General features: G+C 39.0%; 1 pseudogene; it reads right to left on the bottom strand.

Moving 5' to 3' along the window:
* Positions 1–2,017: 2,017 nt before the first annotated feature.
* On the bottom strand, positions 2,018–4,408 carry LOC103640249 (uncharacterized; annotated as a pseudogene).
* Between the last annotated feature and the right edge of the window lie 8,586 nt (positions 4,409–12,994).

Raw genomic sequence — 12,994 nt, 5'->3', positions numbered from 1 at the left:
TACACTAAATAAGTATGACTACAAGATTGAAACTTAAATGCTTAATATAAATGCGGAATGTAAAGAGCTAAGTAGAGAAGCAAACTCTCGTGGATGACGCCGGTATTTTTACCGAGGTATCCGGAACCGCGCAAGGTCCCGACTAATCCTCGTTGGTGCCCCTACGCAAAAGGGAAGCCCACGCGAGGGCCAAGCACCACGGTCGAGTAACTCCGTAGAGAGCCGCGGGCCTTCTCCACGCGCAAGTGGTGCTCCGCTTCCGGCTCCTCTCGGACGCTCCCCGCCGTCTCCACTATCGAGCTTCCGGCCAAAACGCTGCGGGCCTCGTTCCCTCCGGTACACGGTGGCGGCCGTGACACAAACGCGGTTGTCACGGTCTCGCAAGACTCTCACCCCACTCGGTACAATTACAACGACTCACGCAAGAGCCGAGGGGTTGTGAGGTTTATCTAAACTCACTCAACTAACTAGGATTCACCTAGAGCAAGCGCTAAAGCGGTCTAACTAACCTAAGCACTTCGCAAAGCACCTAAGCTAATCACCGAGTGATTCTATTAAGCACTTGGGTGTTTGAGCACTTGGAAATATGCACTATGTGTCTTGGTATGTTGCTTGGGCTCTCACACTTGAGAATGGCCGGTTGGGGTGGTATTTATAGCCTCCACACCCCAAACTAGTCGTTGGACAGAAAGCAGCAGCTTTCTGTCGTCGGGTGCACCGGACAGTCCGGTGCACCACCGGACACTGCACAGTAGATGTCCGGTGCACGCCACGTCAGCCGACCGTTGGCGCATGTAGCAGTCGACCGTTGGATCCGACCGTTGCCGTCTGCCCGTTGGCACACCGGACAGTCCGGTGCACACCGGACAGTCCGGTGCTACAGCCAGAGAGCGCCTGACTTTGGCCTCTCTGCGCAGACTGTCCGGTGCCTCACCGGACAGTCCGGTGCACACCGGACACCAATGTCCGGTGCGCCACCAGGCGCTGGCTGACAGCCCTTATCTTGGATTTCTTCGCTGATTTCTTCGGGCTTCTTTGTTCTTGAGTATTGGTCTCCTATGCATCTTTTTATGTCTTCTTTTGAGGTGTTGCATCCTCATTGCCTTGGTCCAATTCTCTTTGCATCCTGTGAACTATAATTATAAACACTAGCAAACATATTAGTCCACAGGTTGTGTTAATCATCAAACACCAAAACTCAATTAGCCAAATGGCCCGGGGTCCATTTTCCTTACAGCCCCCTACGGAAGCAAGGAGACGTCAGCAAGGTCCCGTCATCCCCGACAGTTGTGCTTCTACAGGGCTCAAGCGCTCCTCCGACGGCCACGGCGTCACATGCACAGGGCACTAGCACCTCTCCGACAGCCACGTCGGCATGTACATAGGGCTCTGGCTCCTCTCTGCTGGACACGTTAGCATATTGCTACACCCCCCATTGTACACCTGGACCCTCTCCTTACATCTATAAAAGGAAGGTCCAGGGCCCTCATACGAGAAGGTGGCCGCGCGGGAGGACGGGCTGACGAGCATGCTCTCTCCCTCTCTCGCGAACGCTTGTAACCGTCTACTGCAAGCGCATCCGCCTGGGTGCGGGATAACACGAGCCGTGGTTCCCTTTCCCCCCTTGTGTTCCATCTCGCACCGACCCATCTGGGCTGGGACACGCAGCGACAATTTACTCGTCGGTCCAGGGACCCCCCGGGTCGAAACACCGACAATTAAGGACCCAAACCACTAGTCCTGGCTGAGAAAAACCCTGAACCCTAGCCCCCATCACAAACGGTCCGAGTACAACTGTCCACTCTGCTACGGCCCAGCCGGAGGGTGGCGCATTGGACATTAATCCCCAAAGAGCGAGCGGGGCACATAGAGGGAATATATTAAAGGGTGCAGAACCAGGGGTCGAACCCCTGACCGGTGAAAAGGACAACACCGCCTTCACCACTAGGTTATCAACCCAATCGTAGTACTAGCAATATAACACTTACCACAATTTCTATGAAAGGAGCCAGGGATGTGGTTCAATTTTGAAGGTACTCATTGTGCAAAATGCGTCCATAGCGGCATGTCTTTTAGTTAAATGGCTTGAGTGTAAAATAAGAAGGTAGGATACACGACCACAGATCACATTATACAATGATCTGCAGCAAGTTTAGATCTGTACAAAAGAGTGAGAATACCTACCTATCAAAAACATCTAGTCGTTGCATTGTGGAGAGCAAACCACGGGTACGCATCAGCAAAGAGCGATGTCCTTGATATTCACCTTCAGACTTCTGGAGAACACTTGTTGATTCGTCTACATAATTTAATAAATTAGTTTGCACCGTACAATTTGACTATGATGATCCTTAAAATGAAGGCAAATAAGCAAATGTTCTGGTTCAAACTTCATACACCATGAAGTGCATGAATGCGCTATATTTTTCAGCCATAAGAGAAGAACATCCTATAGTAAAAAAATTATTCCAACAAATTAAATATAAATATACATAACAAGTACATGACTAGAGCCAAGCAGTTTTATTGATCCACTGTGAAACATCACAAGAACATTAGTACCCCTTCCATTCTAAATTACAAGGTGTTTTGAGTTTCCTAGATACAATGCTTTTACTATGTATATATAAGTATAGTAAAAGTTGTGTATTAAAAAATCCAAGATGTCTTATAAGTTTGAATGGAGTATATTACAATTAAGATCAAGCATATTGTACAAGACAGATTTTAGGAACCGGCAAAACTCAATCATTCTAGAATGATAAAAATTATAAATAATATACAGACTAATGGCTTAATGAAAATGAATACCAAATGTTGCCAAGGTACTAGCACTTCTTTCCACTTCCTGTAAACATTTATAATTTTATATCAATTAGTTAGTTTATGAGCAATAAGCCATTAAGCATCAGCATACAAGCTAACAATTGAACAAGTGGACATGCAAACCTGAACCATCATCTGGCAAGACCGTCGGAGGCTCTCAGTGATACTTTCAGCAGCAGATGTCAATCCAGCCTTTGTCCTGAATCATTTAATAATCACATTATATGACAAAACTAGATGTTGCTTAAATTACAAATGTAAAAGGGTGGTTCATTTATTATTGTGATACAAGAGAACTTATCTAAACATGAATGCAAAAGGATGGCCTTTTAGTTAATGAAATACAGAAATGAGTTAACACAACAGCTCTTATTTGTTATTCCACAATTCTTAGTGTATAATATAGAAAACTAGAATTTACAAATGACAGCCCACATTATCTGCTTTTTAAATTTCAGGTAACCTGAATTTGATGAAACCAGATGGATGGGATACACATGTAACTGATTAAATTATAAAAGCTCCTTAAATATCTCATATATATTGTCTTAAGGGAAAAAGACCTCATTGAAATCAACTTACTGGAGATTATGCCTACGGATGGTAGACTCTTCACCACCGCCTAGAAGAAGTGCCCTCTAGAGAAAAGTCAATTAGAAACCGATAGCCAAGTCATAATGGCACCTGCGATGCTCTAAAAAGGTGGTAGGGTGCCTACAGGTCATTTTCTTGCTAATTTTGCCAGGGAAATTGCAAAAAATTAAAGCAGCATTAGTTTCAATGGTGCTTTTGAACTTAAATGAGTACATAAAAAACCTCTGAGAAGACATACTGCATATAAAGAATAGGTCCTTAAAATTTAACATGAATTCTTAATCTTTCACATTGCATTGGTGATTGGTGACACTCTAGGGGCCTGTTTGGTTGCTACCCTGCCAGGCAGCTCGCCGGCCAGGAAACCATCCTAGCCCCAGGCGACCAAAATTGGACGTCTGGGATGGATTCATGGGCCAGGCAGCTCCGGCCAGGAGCCATCCAAATGAGCCCTAGAAGCATGTACCACTCAGACAGCTCATCACTTGGATCAATATCATCAAAGTCCAGGCATAATCACGTACCTCCTCTTCAGCAGCTTGTCTAATGTTGTCTTTTTGCTTCTAAGTTAGCATTCCTCAGGCTAATACGAAGCCTGCAAAAATGTTCAAGGTTTATATAAAAAAAGTAGGCTAAAAAGGATAACAAAAGTAAACAAACTCCAAGTCTCCAAGAATATCTTACTTCTTGTATTGTTCATCCCATGACTTCAAGGTTGCTTGACCAGACTGCACCTCATCAAAAGTGGTAAGCTGTTGTGCTAGAAGATCAAGCTGTAACTGCAGTGACTTCAGCAACTGCAAAGCATCCTGTTCAGAACCATTCAACCTTGGAAGAGAATTTGCTTCCTCTGTCCCTTTTGTAACATAAACAGAATTTAGTCTTGATACATGAATAAGTGCACTCCTGAAAAACTAAGTTCCATCTGGAGGAACAAAAAATCCTCATGGAGGAGGATTTCCTTAGCAGTGCATAAACGAATATCCATGGCATGTGGAGTACATTTCGGGTTGATGTAAAACACCCATATTCCTTACAATGAAAGAAGTAATTATAACGCAACTACACAGCATGTACCACCATCCTAAGCATTCCCTTGTTGGAGACATCCTAAAAGATTACATTCTCTATATTTCTTTCCTCTTCAATAACATTCTCTAAAGCATGTCTTTTATACACAAATACCTATATTAGAGACATTTTTAATTTGTCCTGTAAATTTAGAAGACCGTTTAAAGGACGTTGCTGGAGGGAGAAGAGGATGACCTCATCCTCTAAATTTAGGGTATAGGACCCTTTAGAGGTCTGTGTTGGAGTTAGTCTTATATGTTGACTTTGATTCTCATTGATTGTCTACCATTTAACTGAACGTACCAATTTTCTCGTTAGGACTTTCCCTATCTCTAAGAATCAATGTTATCTGATTAGATTAGAAATTGAGTGTATCTTATCCTTTGGTGAAGTATGATAAGGTGATTCATCCTCTCATATAGGTTTTGTGGCTGCCTGAAATACGTAGATGGACCCGCTCCAAACTAATGATGTTCGTTCTCCATTAAAAGAACTGTCCAACATCACTGTTGAAGGTATATCTACTATCTACTAATAATATAAGATGCCTTATTTGACATTTCAATAAGGTTTAAAAAATAAAACCTATAATGGTTTAGTAGGATGTGCGGATGCAAGGCAACATAAACGGGAAAGGGAAAGAGCACGATACGTCTCGATGAGTGATGAAACAAAAAATGAATTGAAGAAATGTCGTGCGTCACGCAACAAAGAAAATGTTGTACACCATGAGTATTCAAAAGTGTTAGATCCAAAGGAACGTAAGAGAATCCGAGAAAGAGCTCGATGTGCAACTCAAACTAAGGAACAAAGGACGTTGCGTAATATGAAACCATGTCAAAAGAGTGCAAGGGAAAACTATAGAATAAGACAACAAGATAAGTTAAGTCAGGACTCAATCGCCATTGAGAACCCTAATTTTACCCCGGAGCTTGTGTGGAGTTCAACAGATGCTCAAGCACCTACTGGGTCTCTATTTAGCTCTGAGCACATGGTTATTCCTGAATTGATCCCAACACCATTTGTTCCTACTCCATCGGTGACTGAGGATGTTGAGACAAAGAAACCGACAAAGTCTCCTAGACGACAAAGACATCTGTGTACAGTCCCTGCCACAAATAGTGACAAAATGACTAAAGGAGTAGACGTTGGGAAGCAGCACGAGACATCTTCGACTATTACCACCAATGGTAATTACAGGCTCATTCCATCATTATTTCCCTAATTATTCTTAGTGGTTAATATGATTAAGGTGTGCTCTTTATAGAGGATGCTGATGAGACTGTACTTTTTAAAGAAGATGATGATGACGAAGAAGGATACCTATTCGCTGGGCAAGGTACTTACGTAATGTTTTTAATATAGGATATATGATTTAAAAGTTTCTAAAGTTGTATGTCTTATCCCTTGTTCTTTCAAAACAAATTTAGATGGTGAATCAGGTGAGGATATTGAGATTGATGAAACCCAAGATGCCTTTACTGTCAACCCTGACGTACCTGACTTGTACGACAAGGTGTATAGTAACATAACTGAAGAAACACATTTGTTGAGCACTGTTGCTGACTGCGATTACTGCAAAGCGAAGAAGTTTCAGTATGAACCACCTGGATTTTGTTGTTGTAATGGACAGATTAATCTAGCCGCATTCGAGACACCGCTCTGGGAGTCTGCTGATGCTGATGCGAGGCACTTTCGTGATAACATTCGATTTTTTAACGGCCATTTCTCGTTCACTTCTCTGTACTGTTGCCTTGACAGTATGACTACAAACATGGATTGTGGTATCTACACATTTTGTGCACATGGCATGATGTACCACAACGTAAGGTCGTTTGGTAGGGAAGCTGGGGCGGAACATAAAAACCTTGAACTCTACTTCTACGATGACGATCCTAGCCTCGAGCATAGATATTGTAAATGTCGTCAACAACAATGTGAGAAAGACAAGGCAGTTATTAAACAATTGGTTGAAATACTTATGGGAAATCCATACTCTGAGCACCTTAGGAGTATGGGGCACGTTGATAACATTGAAGACTACCACAACGCCTTGAACCTTGACCAAACGCTGAATCAGAAGTTATATAATGCACCCATTACTTCGGAGGTAGCTGCAATTTGGATTGAGGGGAGTGAACGTCAAGGTCAATTCAGTAATAGTGTTATGCTACATGGGAAGGATAGGTCAAGCCACGGCATCCGTTCATATCATGGATGTTATGATGCACTATCATATCCATTGTTCTTCCCTAAAGGTGAACTTGGATGGCATGCCAATATTCCTAAGTCCAATGTTTCCATGGACGAAGTAGACTCGTACTGCGATCAACATAGGAGAAGTGATGCAAACAATGATGATATAGGTTAGTTATTTCTTTGTGATTCTTATATACTCCTTTGTTAAATATGTTTTTAGCAACACTAATTAATAAACCTTGCGGTTGCAGAACGACCTAGCCATCTATGCGTGTCTGTACGTGACTATTACTGCTACAGATTCCAAATTTGTCCAAGTATATTCAATCCAATACTTCATGGGAAGCGGCTTTTCCAACAGTTCGCGGTTGACACCTACATCAAGATTGAGAGCTCTCATTTGGATTTCATACGTAAAAACCAAGACAGATTAAGGGCGGATCTATATAAGGGTTTGGTAGATAGCTTGCATGAAGGCGAGAACAGAGCAGACAAAATTGGAAAGCGAACCGTGATGTCTACATCATTTATCGGTGGTCCTCGTGACATGAGACGCCGGTATATGGATGCTATGGCCCTTGTGCGGAAGTTTGGGAAGCCAGACATATTCCTCACTATGACGTGCAACCCCAATTGGGATGAAATAACCAGAGAGCTTCTCCCTATGCAGTCACCACAGGATCGTCCGGACCTTGTTGTTCTCATGTTCCTTGCAAAACTAGAGGAACTGAAGAAGAGATTGACTAAGCATCATATTCTTGGAAAAATCCGGGCTTATGTCTATGTCGTGGAGTTCCAGAAGCGAGGTTTGCCTCATGTCCATTTCCTACTCATCATGCAGAGAAAGTACAAGCTAACTTGCCCTGATCAGTATGATCTCCTTATCTCCGATGAGATCCCTGACAAGAAGAAGTACCCTGAACTTTACAAGATGGTTATCAAGCATATGATGCATGGACCGTGCGGGTTGCTAAATCCTAAATGCCCATGCACTAAGGGTCGTGCTTCATGCAAAAACCATTATCCTAGAGCTTTTAGCAATGCAAATGCACTTAATTATTTTGGTTTTTAGGTGAAGATGTAGTTTTGCCTTTTATTTCTCTATTTTGGCTCCTTTTTAGCTTCCTATTGTTTAGTGGTCATTTGGTTGATACAACAAAGAAAGCAGATGAGCATTGAATAGATGTTATCGGTCTCTTTTCATTATGTTTCATGTATTGTTTAGTAAATAGTCTTGGGTCTTTGGACCCAACTTAACTAGATATATAGATAACTACATCTCACTTAAATAGAAGAACAATGTTCAGTATGCAAATCTTGTTTATAAGGAGGTCGTGGAGCTGTAAATGATTTAGATGCACTTGTAAATATTCTCAGTTATACAATGTGATCATACATAAAAAATCTAAGGAAAATCATGGCAATTCTGTAAATGTCATGTGTTCTTGTGTTGATCCTGAAACTGTTCCTTGAGCTATTGATATGGAAAACTGTATTCCTATACTATTGATTATCCATACATGAACCTACCAATGTGGGAAAAAGAATGTATGCAGCTAATTATTTCAATGTCATAACTTGTAGTCTTGCATAAATTCATAATGCATAATAGTTTCCTGCTCACTGCTTGCCGCTTTCAAGAATTTATCAAGCCCTTCACGAGTACTATTGATTATCCATACATGAACCTACAAATGTGGGAAAAGAATGTATGCAGCTAATTATTTCAATGTCATAACTTGTAGTCTTGCATAAATTCATAATGCATAACAGTTTCCTGCTCACTGCTTGCCGCTTTCAAGAATTTATCAAGCCCTTCACGAGTACCATTGTCAACTAAGAAAATTACAGTATGTTAGAGCTACAATATTATCTTCCATGACAGAAAATGTAAATATTGACTGGTTTGAGTGGAGAAATGGAAATTACCACAGTTTGTTCCAAGCACATAAAGCTTTTCCAAACCAAGGTACTTTTCTACAGATCTCAAAGTTGTAGTTCAAACAATAACTTTAGCAACTTTTACTTTAACATTTGATAAAACATCAGCAATAGAAAGAGAAGAAAGGCCAGGTAAAGTAAAAGACCTTGCACTTGACAGCCCACACCGCAGAAAAGAAGCCGCTTTACACCAGCTGCCTGCTAAAGGAAACTGTGAAACTCTCTGGATTTATAAACTGGTCACTATAGGATATGTATTGTTATGGTTGGAGGGATGATTGGAAATTTGGAATAGGCTTTGGAACCCACTAGAATATTGTTCATATTATTTTAGCATTTTTATAAGGAGCAATATTGTATCTTTGCAATAATGCCATGATATACATCCTATAAGATCAATGGCATCGGGTATACTTAATCAAAATAGGATGGTGGCAGGCTTGTGTCCCTTTCCTCCGTAAGTTTATACAAGTTCACTTGTCACATCTATATGAATGAAGAACTTAAGCTAAAGTTCGTGCTATTTGACGATGTACTTTATATACTTAAAATACTTTTGTCAATAAAATTATGTTTGACACTTTCAATCTGATGGGTATAGACCAAATCACAATGGATATAGTGGTGGAGGAAGAAAATGTCGATGTTGGCAATACTGCTGAACCATCGTATGAGGTTGTGGCTATAAGTGGTTGTTCAGCACAATTGTCAACTAATGACACTGATGAACATGAACTGGGTAAGTGCTATTATCAATTACAAAAAAACTAAGGTCTACATAATAAATATTTGTTTGACACTTAATTTTTCTCTTATGCGCCATAGCTATAGAGAGCGAGGATAGTAAGGTCAATGTTGGTAATGCTGCAAAACAATCACACGATGTTGTGGGAGTAGGCATTGACTGTATTTTCAATCATGTTAAAGTGTCAACTGAAGCCGATCTTGGACCACAATCGGGTAGGCTCTCTTATCTACACTCCTAAATGTAAATATTGTCTTATGAGTACTCCTAAAAATGCTTTTGTCAAGAGACTTATGTTTCATTCACTCCTCATACAGATGTGATACACCTGACATCTTTGGATGTTCCAAATGAATCAAGTCAAATAAGTTCTGATGCGGATATGGTAGAGCAGAACAAACAAGATGCTTTGGACACACTTATTAGAATATCACAACATAAAAAACCAAAGAAATTGAATGTAGCTCGAGTTGTCTCGGAAGGTAATTTTTTGTTCTTGCCTTATTGCATCTTATTGGTTTTCGCATATATCATTTGCTTATTAAGTATAATATTTTTCATTGTATAGATTATAAGTGCGACCCAGAAGATGTTCATCTTATTGAATACATTAAAACATTACCGGGGAAACAAGTTGTGGTGAAAATCGATAGCGCATGGTTAAATAGAAATGATATGGAATGTCTTTTTCATGGTGACATCCAATTGTCTGGCGAAGTAAGTACATCTGTATGTCCATATTATATACAGTAATAAAGTATATATATTTATAATTATCATATTATACAGTATGATATACATATTTAAAGCTAGCATGTATATTTGATCTGCTAATTGTATTCTTTTGGTGTACAGGCCCTCAGTGCATATATACACTGTATTAGGGATGAAGAGCATTTACTTCATAGAGAAGGTGGAAATGTCTTCTTGGAGAACACATTCATTTCCAGTCTGCTTAAGCGTGATGGCGACCCTAAGGTGCTCTTAAATTGTAAGGAAGACACAATTGAAAAAAGGGTGGACAACTATTTACAGTCTGACATGGTTGACCTAAAACTCATCTCATTTTTAATATATGTAATATGTAATATATTGGAGCACAATACTTACAAATTAATGTTAATGTATGTTCTATGAAGGTGTTCATTCCAATGAATATAGAAAATTTTCACTGGTACCTGGCAGTTCTGAATGCAAAAAAAAGTGAGGTACATGTACTCGATTCTATGGGACAACAAATAACGGATCGCCGAGACCTTTATACTACAGTGAGTAATCATTTCTTTTATATTATGATTATTTCATCATTACATTATTTGTTATCTATAAATCTTGATATGTTTTATATATACACATAGTTAAAAGGTCTAGAAAGACAGATTAAACTTGCAGCAGAACATAAAGAGCTTTACCAAGGCAAGTGGTCGAACCTTGATGTTGCATCATGGCCAGTTATAGAGAAGATCACAACACAAATGCAAACCGATGGGTAAAATTCATGTGACCACAACTCTACAAAATTGGTTGTATTTATTTTCATATATACATAGAAACTCACATGATCTGTTAAATTTCATATTAGGGTATCTTGCGGGCTATGGATGATAAACTATATGGAATACTGGACATGATCCTCCCTATCTGATAACGTAACTCAGGTAGAGGACGTATATTTATTTATAGGAACATTGTTTCTTTTGTTCTAATTTATATACTTGCAGGATGATATAACAATGTTTAGGTTTAAGCTACCTGCAATATTATGGGACTCGAGATTAAACACAAAGAAAAGACATCAAAATCTTGACCACAATGTGGATGAAGATGGAGAGAGTTCAAGTGATGTTCAAATAATCGATACTCCATGTGAGTTATCTAAATCGTCAAATACATCCCATCAGATTGAACCATATATATCTCCATATGTTCTGCCTGCTAAAGTAACATCAACAAACACGCAAGAACTGATGTTTGTATTATGCACATATATCATGGGGATAGACAACGCCAAATATTTAAAGTAAGTTAATTCTCATTTAATATAGTATATGTATGGTAAATATTCAACACATATGTTCTTGCTTTAACTATAAAAACAAATATTCATTTAATAGGAAACATTGAATTCAGAGCACTAAACCTTATCCAATTTCTTTAAGTTTTCAAAAACTTAAAGATATATTGGATGTAAATAAGCCGATGGATACAGATTGTTTTAACATGGCTGTTCGGATGATCACATGCAATGATGCCTTGTTCTTGTTGGAAGACAAATACCACTACATGGATCTACAGTTCTGTGTAAATTCAAGTAATTAGTCTTTATTCATATAAGTGTGTTCATTATATCATTATTTTACTAACAAAAAGTAGTCCATAACTAAATTTGGTCGAGACCCTCGCCTTCATGCAAAGCCAGATATCAACATGTTGGCAAAATTATTAGAATGTTGGCCTGACATGGAGTACGATGTTTCAGATTGCAAACAAGTAAGCTATACTCTTCATCATTTTTGTAATCTTGTTTTTTCTCTTACTTGAACTAATTTTTTAACTTGTAGATTCTATTGCCCTTTTCTTTCTTTGGTCACTTCACCTTATATGTACTTGACATGGACACTAGAAGCATCTATATAATGGACTCCATGCCTATACCATCATGGTTTAAGGGTGATCATCCTAGCATGCATTATATCCATAATATACATTATATTGCCAATAATATGAATGCTGCCATGGAATTGGCCAATCCTACATGGAAAGACGATATTTATATGTGGCGTCGTATAGTACCAACATGGGTTCCAAGAATATTAAACTGGTAATTTTTTTAACCCGAACAACTTATTAATTTTGTCTACATATATGTAACAACGTATTATTTTAGTTTGTAGGGATTTATCTGGCTTTCTTGTTATCAACTTTATGCACGATTGGAATGGTATAAGGTTACCCTGCATTTGCACTGTGAGTACCCTATTTGTTCTAATACTTTGTCAATATTGTTCTTCTATAATTGATTATTAATCAAGTTCAATGATATGTAATAATGAATGTGCAGAATGGGAATGACCTGAGGACCAAATTCTTAGTAGAATTATTGAAGTACAAGGACAATAAATCCAAAGACAACATTCCAGAAGAAATACAAGAAATTATTAGGCACATCAGATAGATATGATTTTATTTGTAATGATACTCAACTTATTATCCTAATTAATTTTATTGCCTTCTAGGTTTGTAGTATCGTTAGGAACATTTGCCAACATATATTTTAGTTATATGTTGCAAATATGAAGGCAGTTCAGATTTCTGTACTTTCAAAGATGCATTGGTGTTTTAGAAGCTTCAGCTTATCCTAATGTAGTACTGTGCTTAAAAGACTCCTATGGGTTTCCATCTTTTTATTGGAAACGAAGTACCATACTATTGTATTGTACAGTGACTTACAGGTATGGAGGGATAGGGCTCATCGCACCTTCTAGCTTCGTGAGTCAAATTTGAAGACTGGTAAAATCATTTTAAGCCTTTCGAAATAACATACCATGTGTTTTTATTCTTTAAAGCTCTCATGTGACAATTTTTCCTCCAAGTATTGCAATCATTATCAATTCTCAT

Source organism: Zea mays, chromosome 9 (genome assembly GCF_902167145.1).
Source record: "Zea mays cultivar B73 chromosome 9, Zm-B73-REFERENCE-NAM-5.0, whole genome shotgun sequence".
Lineage (NCBI taxonomy): Eukaryota > Viridiplantae > Streptophyta > Magnoliopsida > Poales > Poaceae > Zea > Zea mays.
This window is presented reverse-complemented; position numbering and strand designations above follow the sequence as displayed.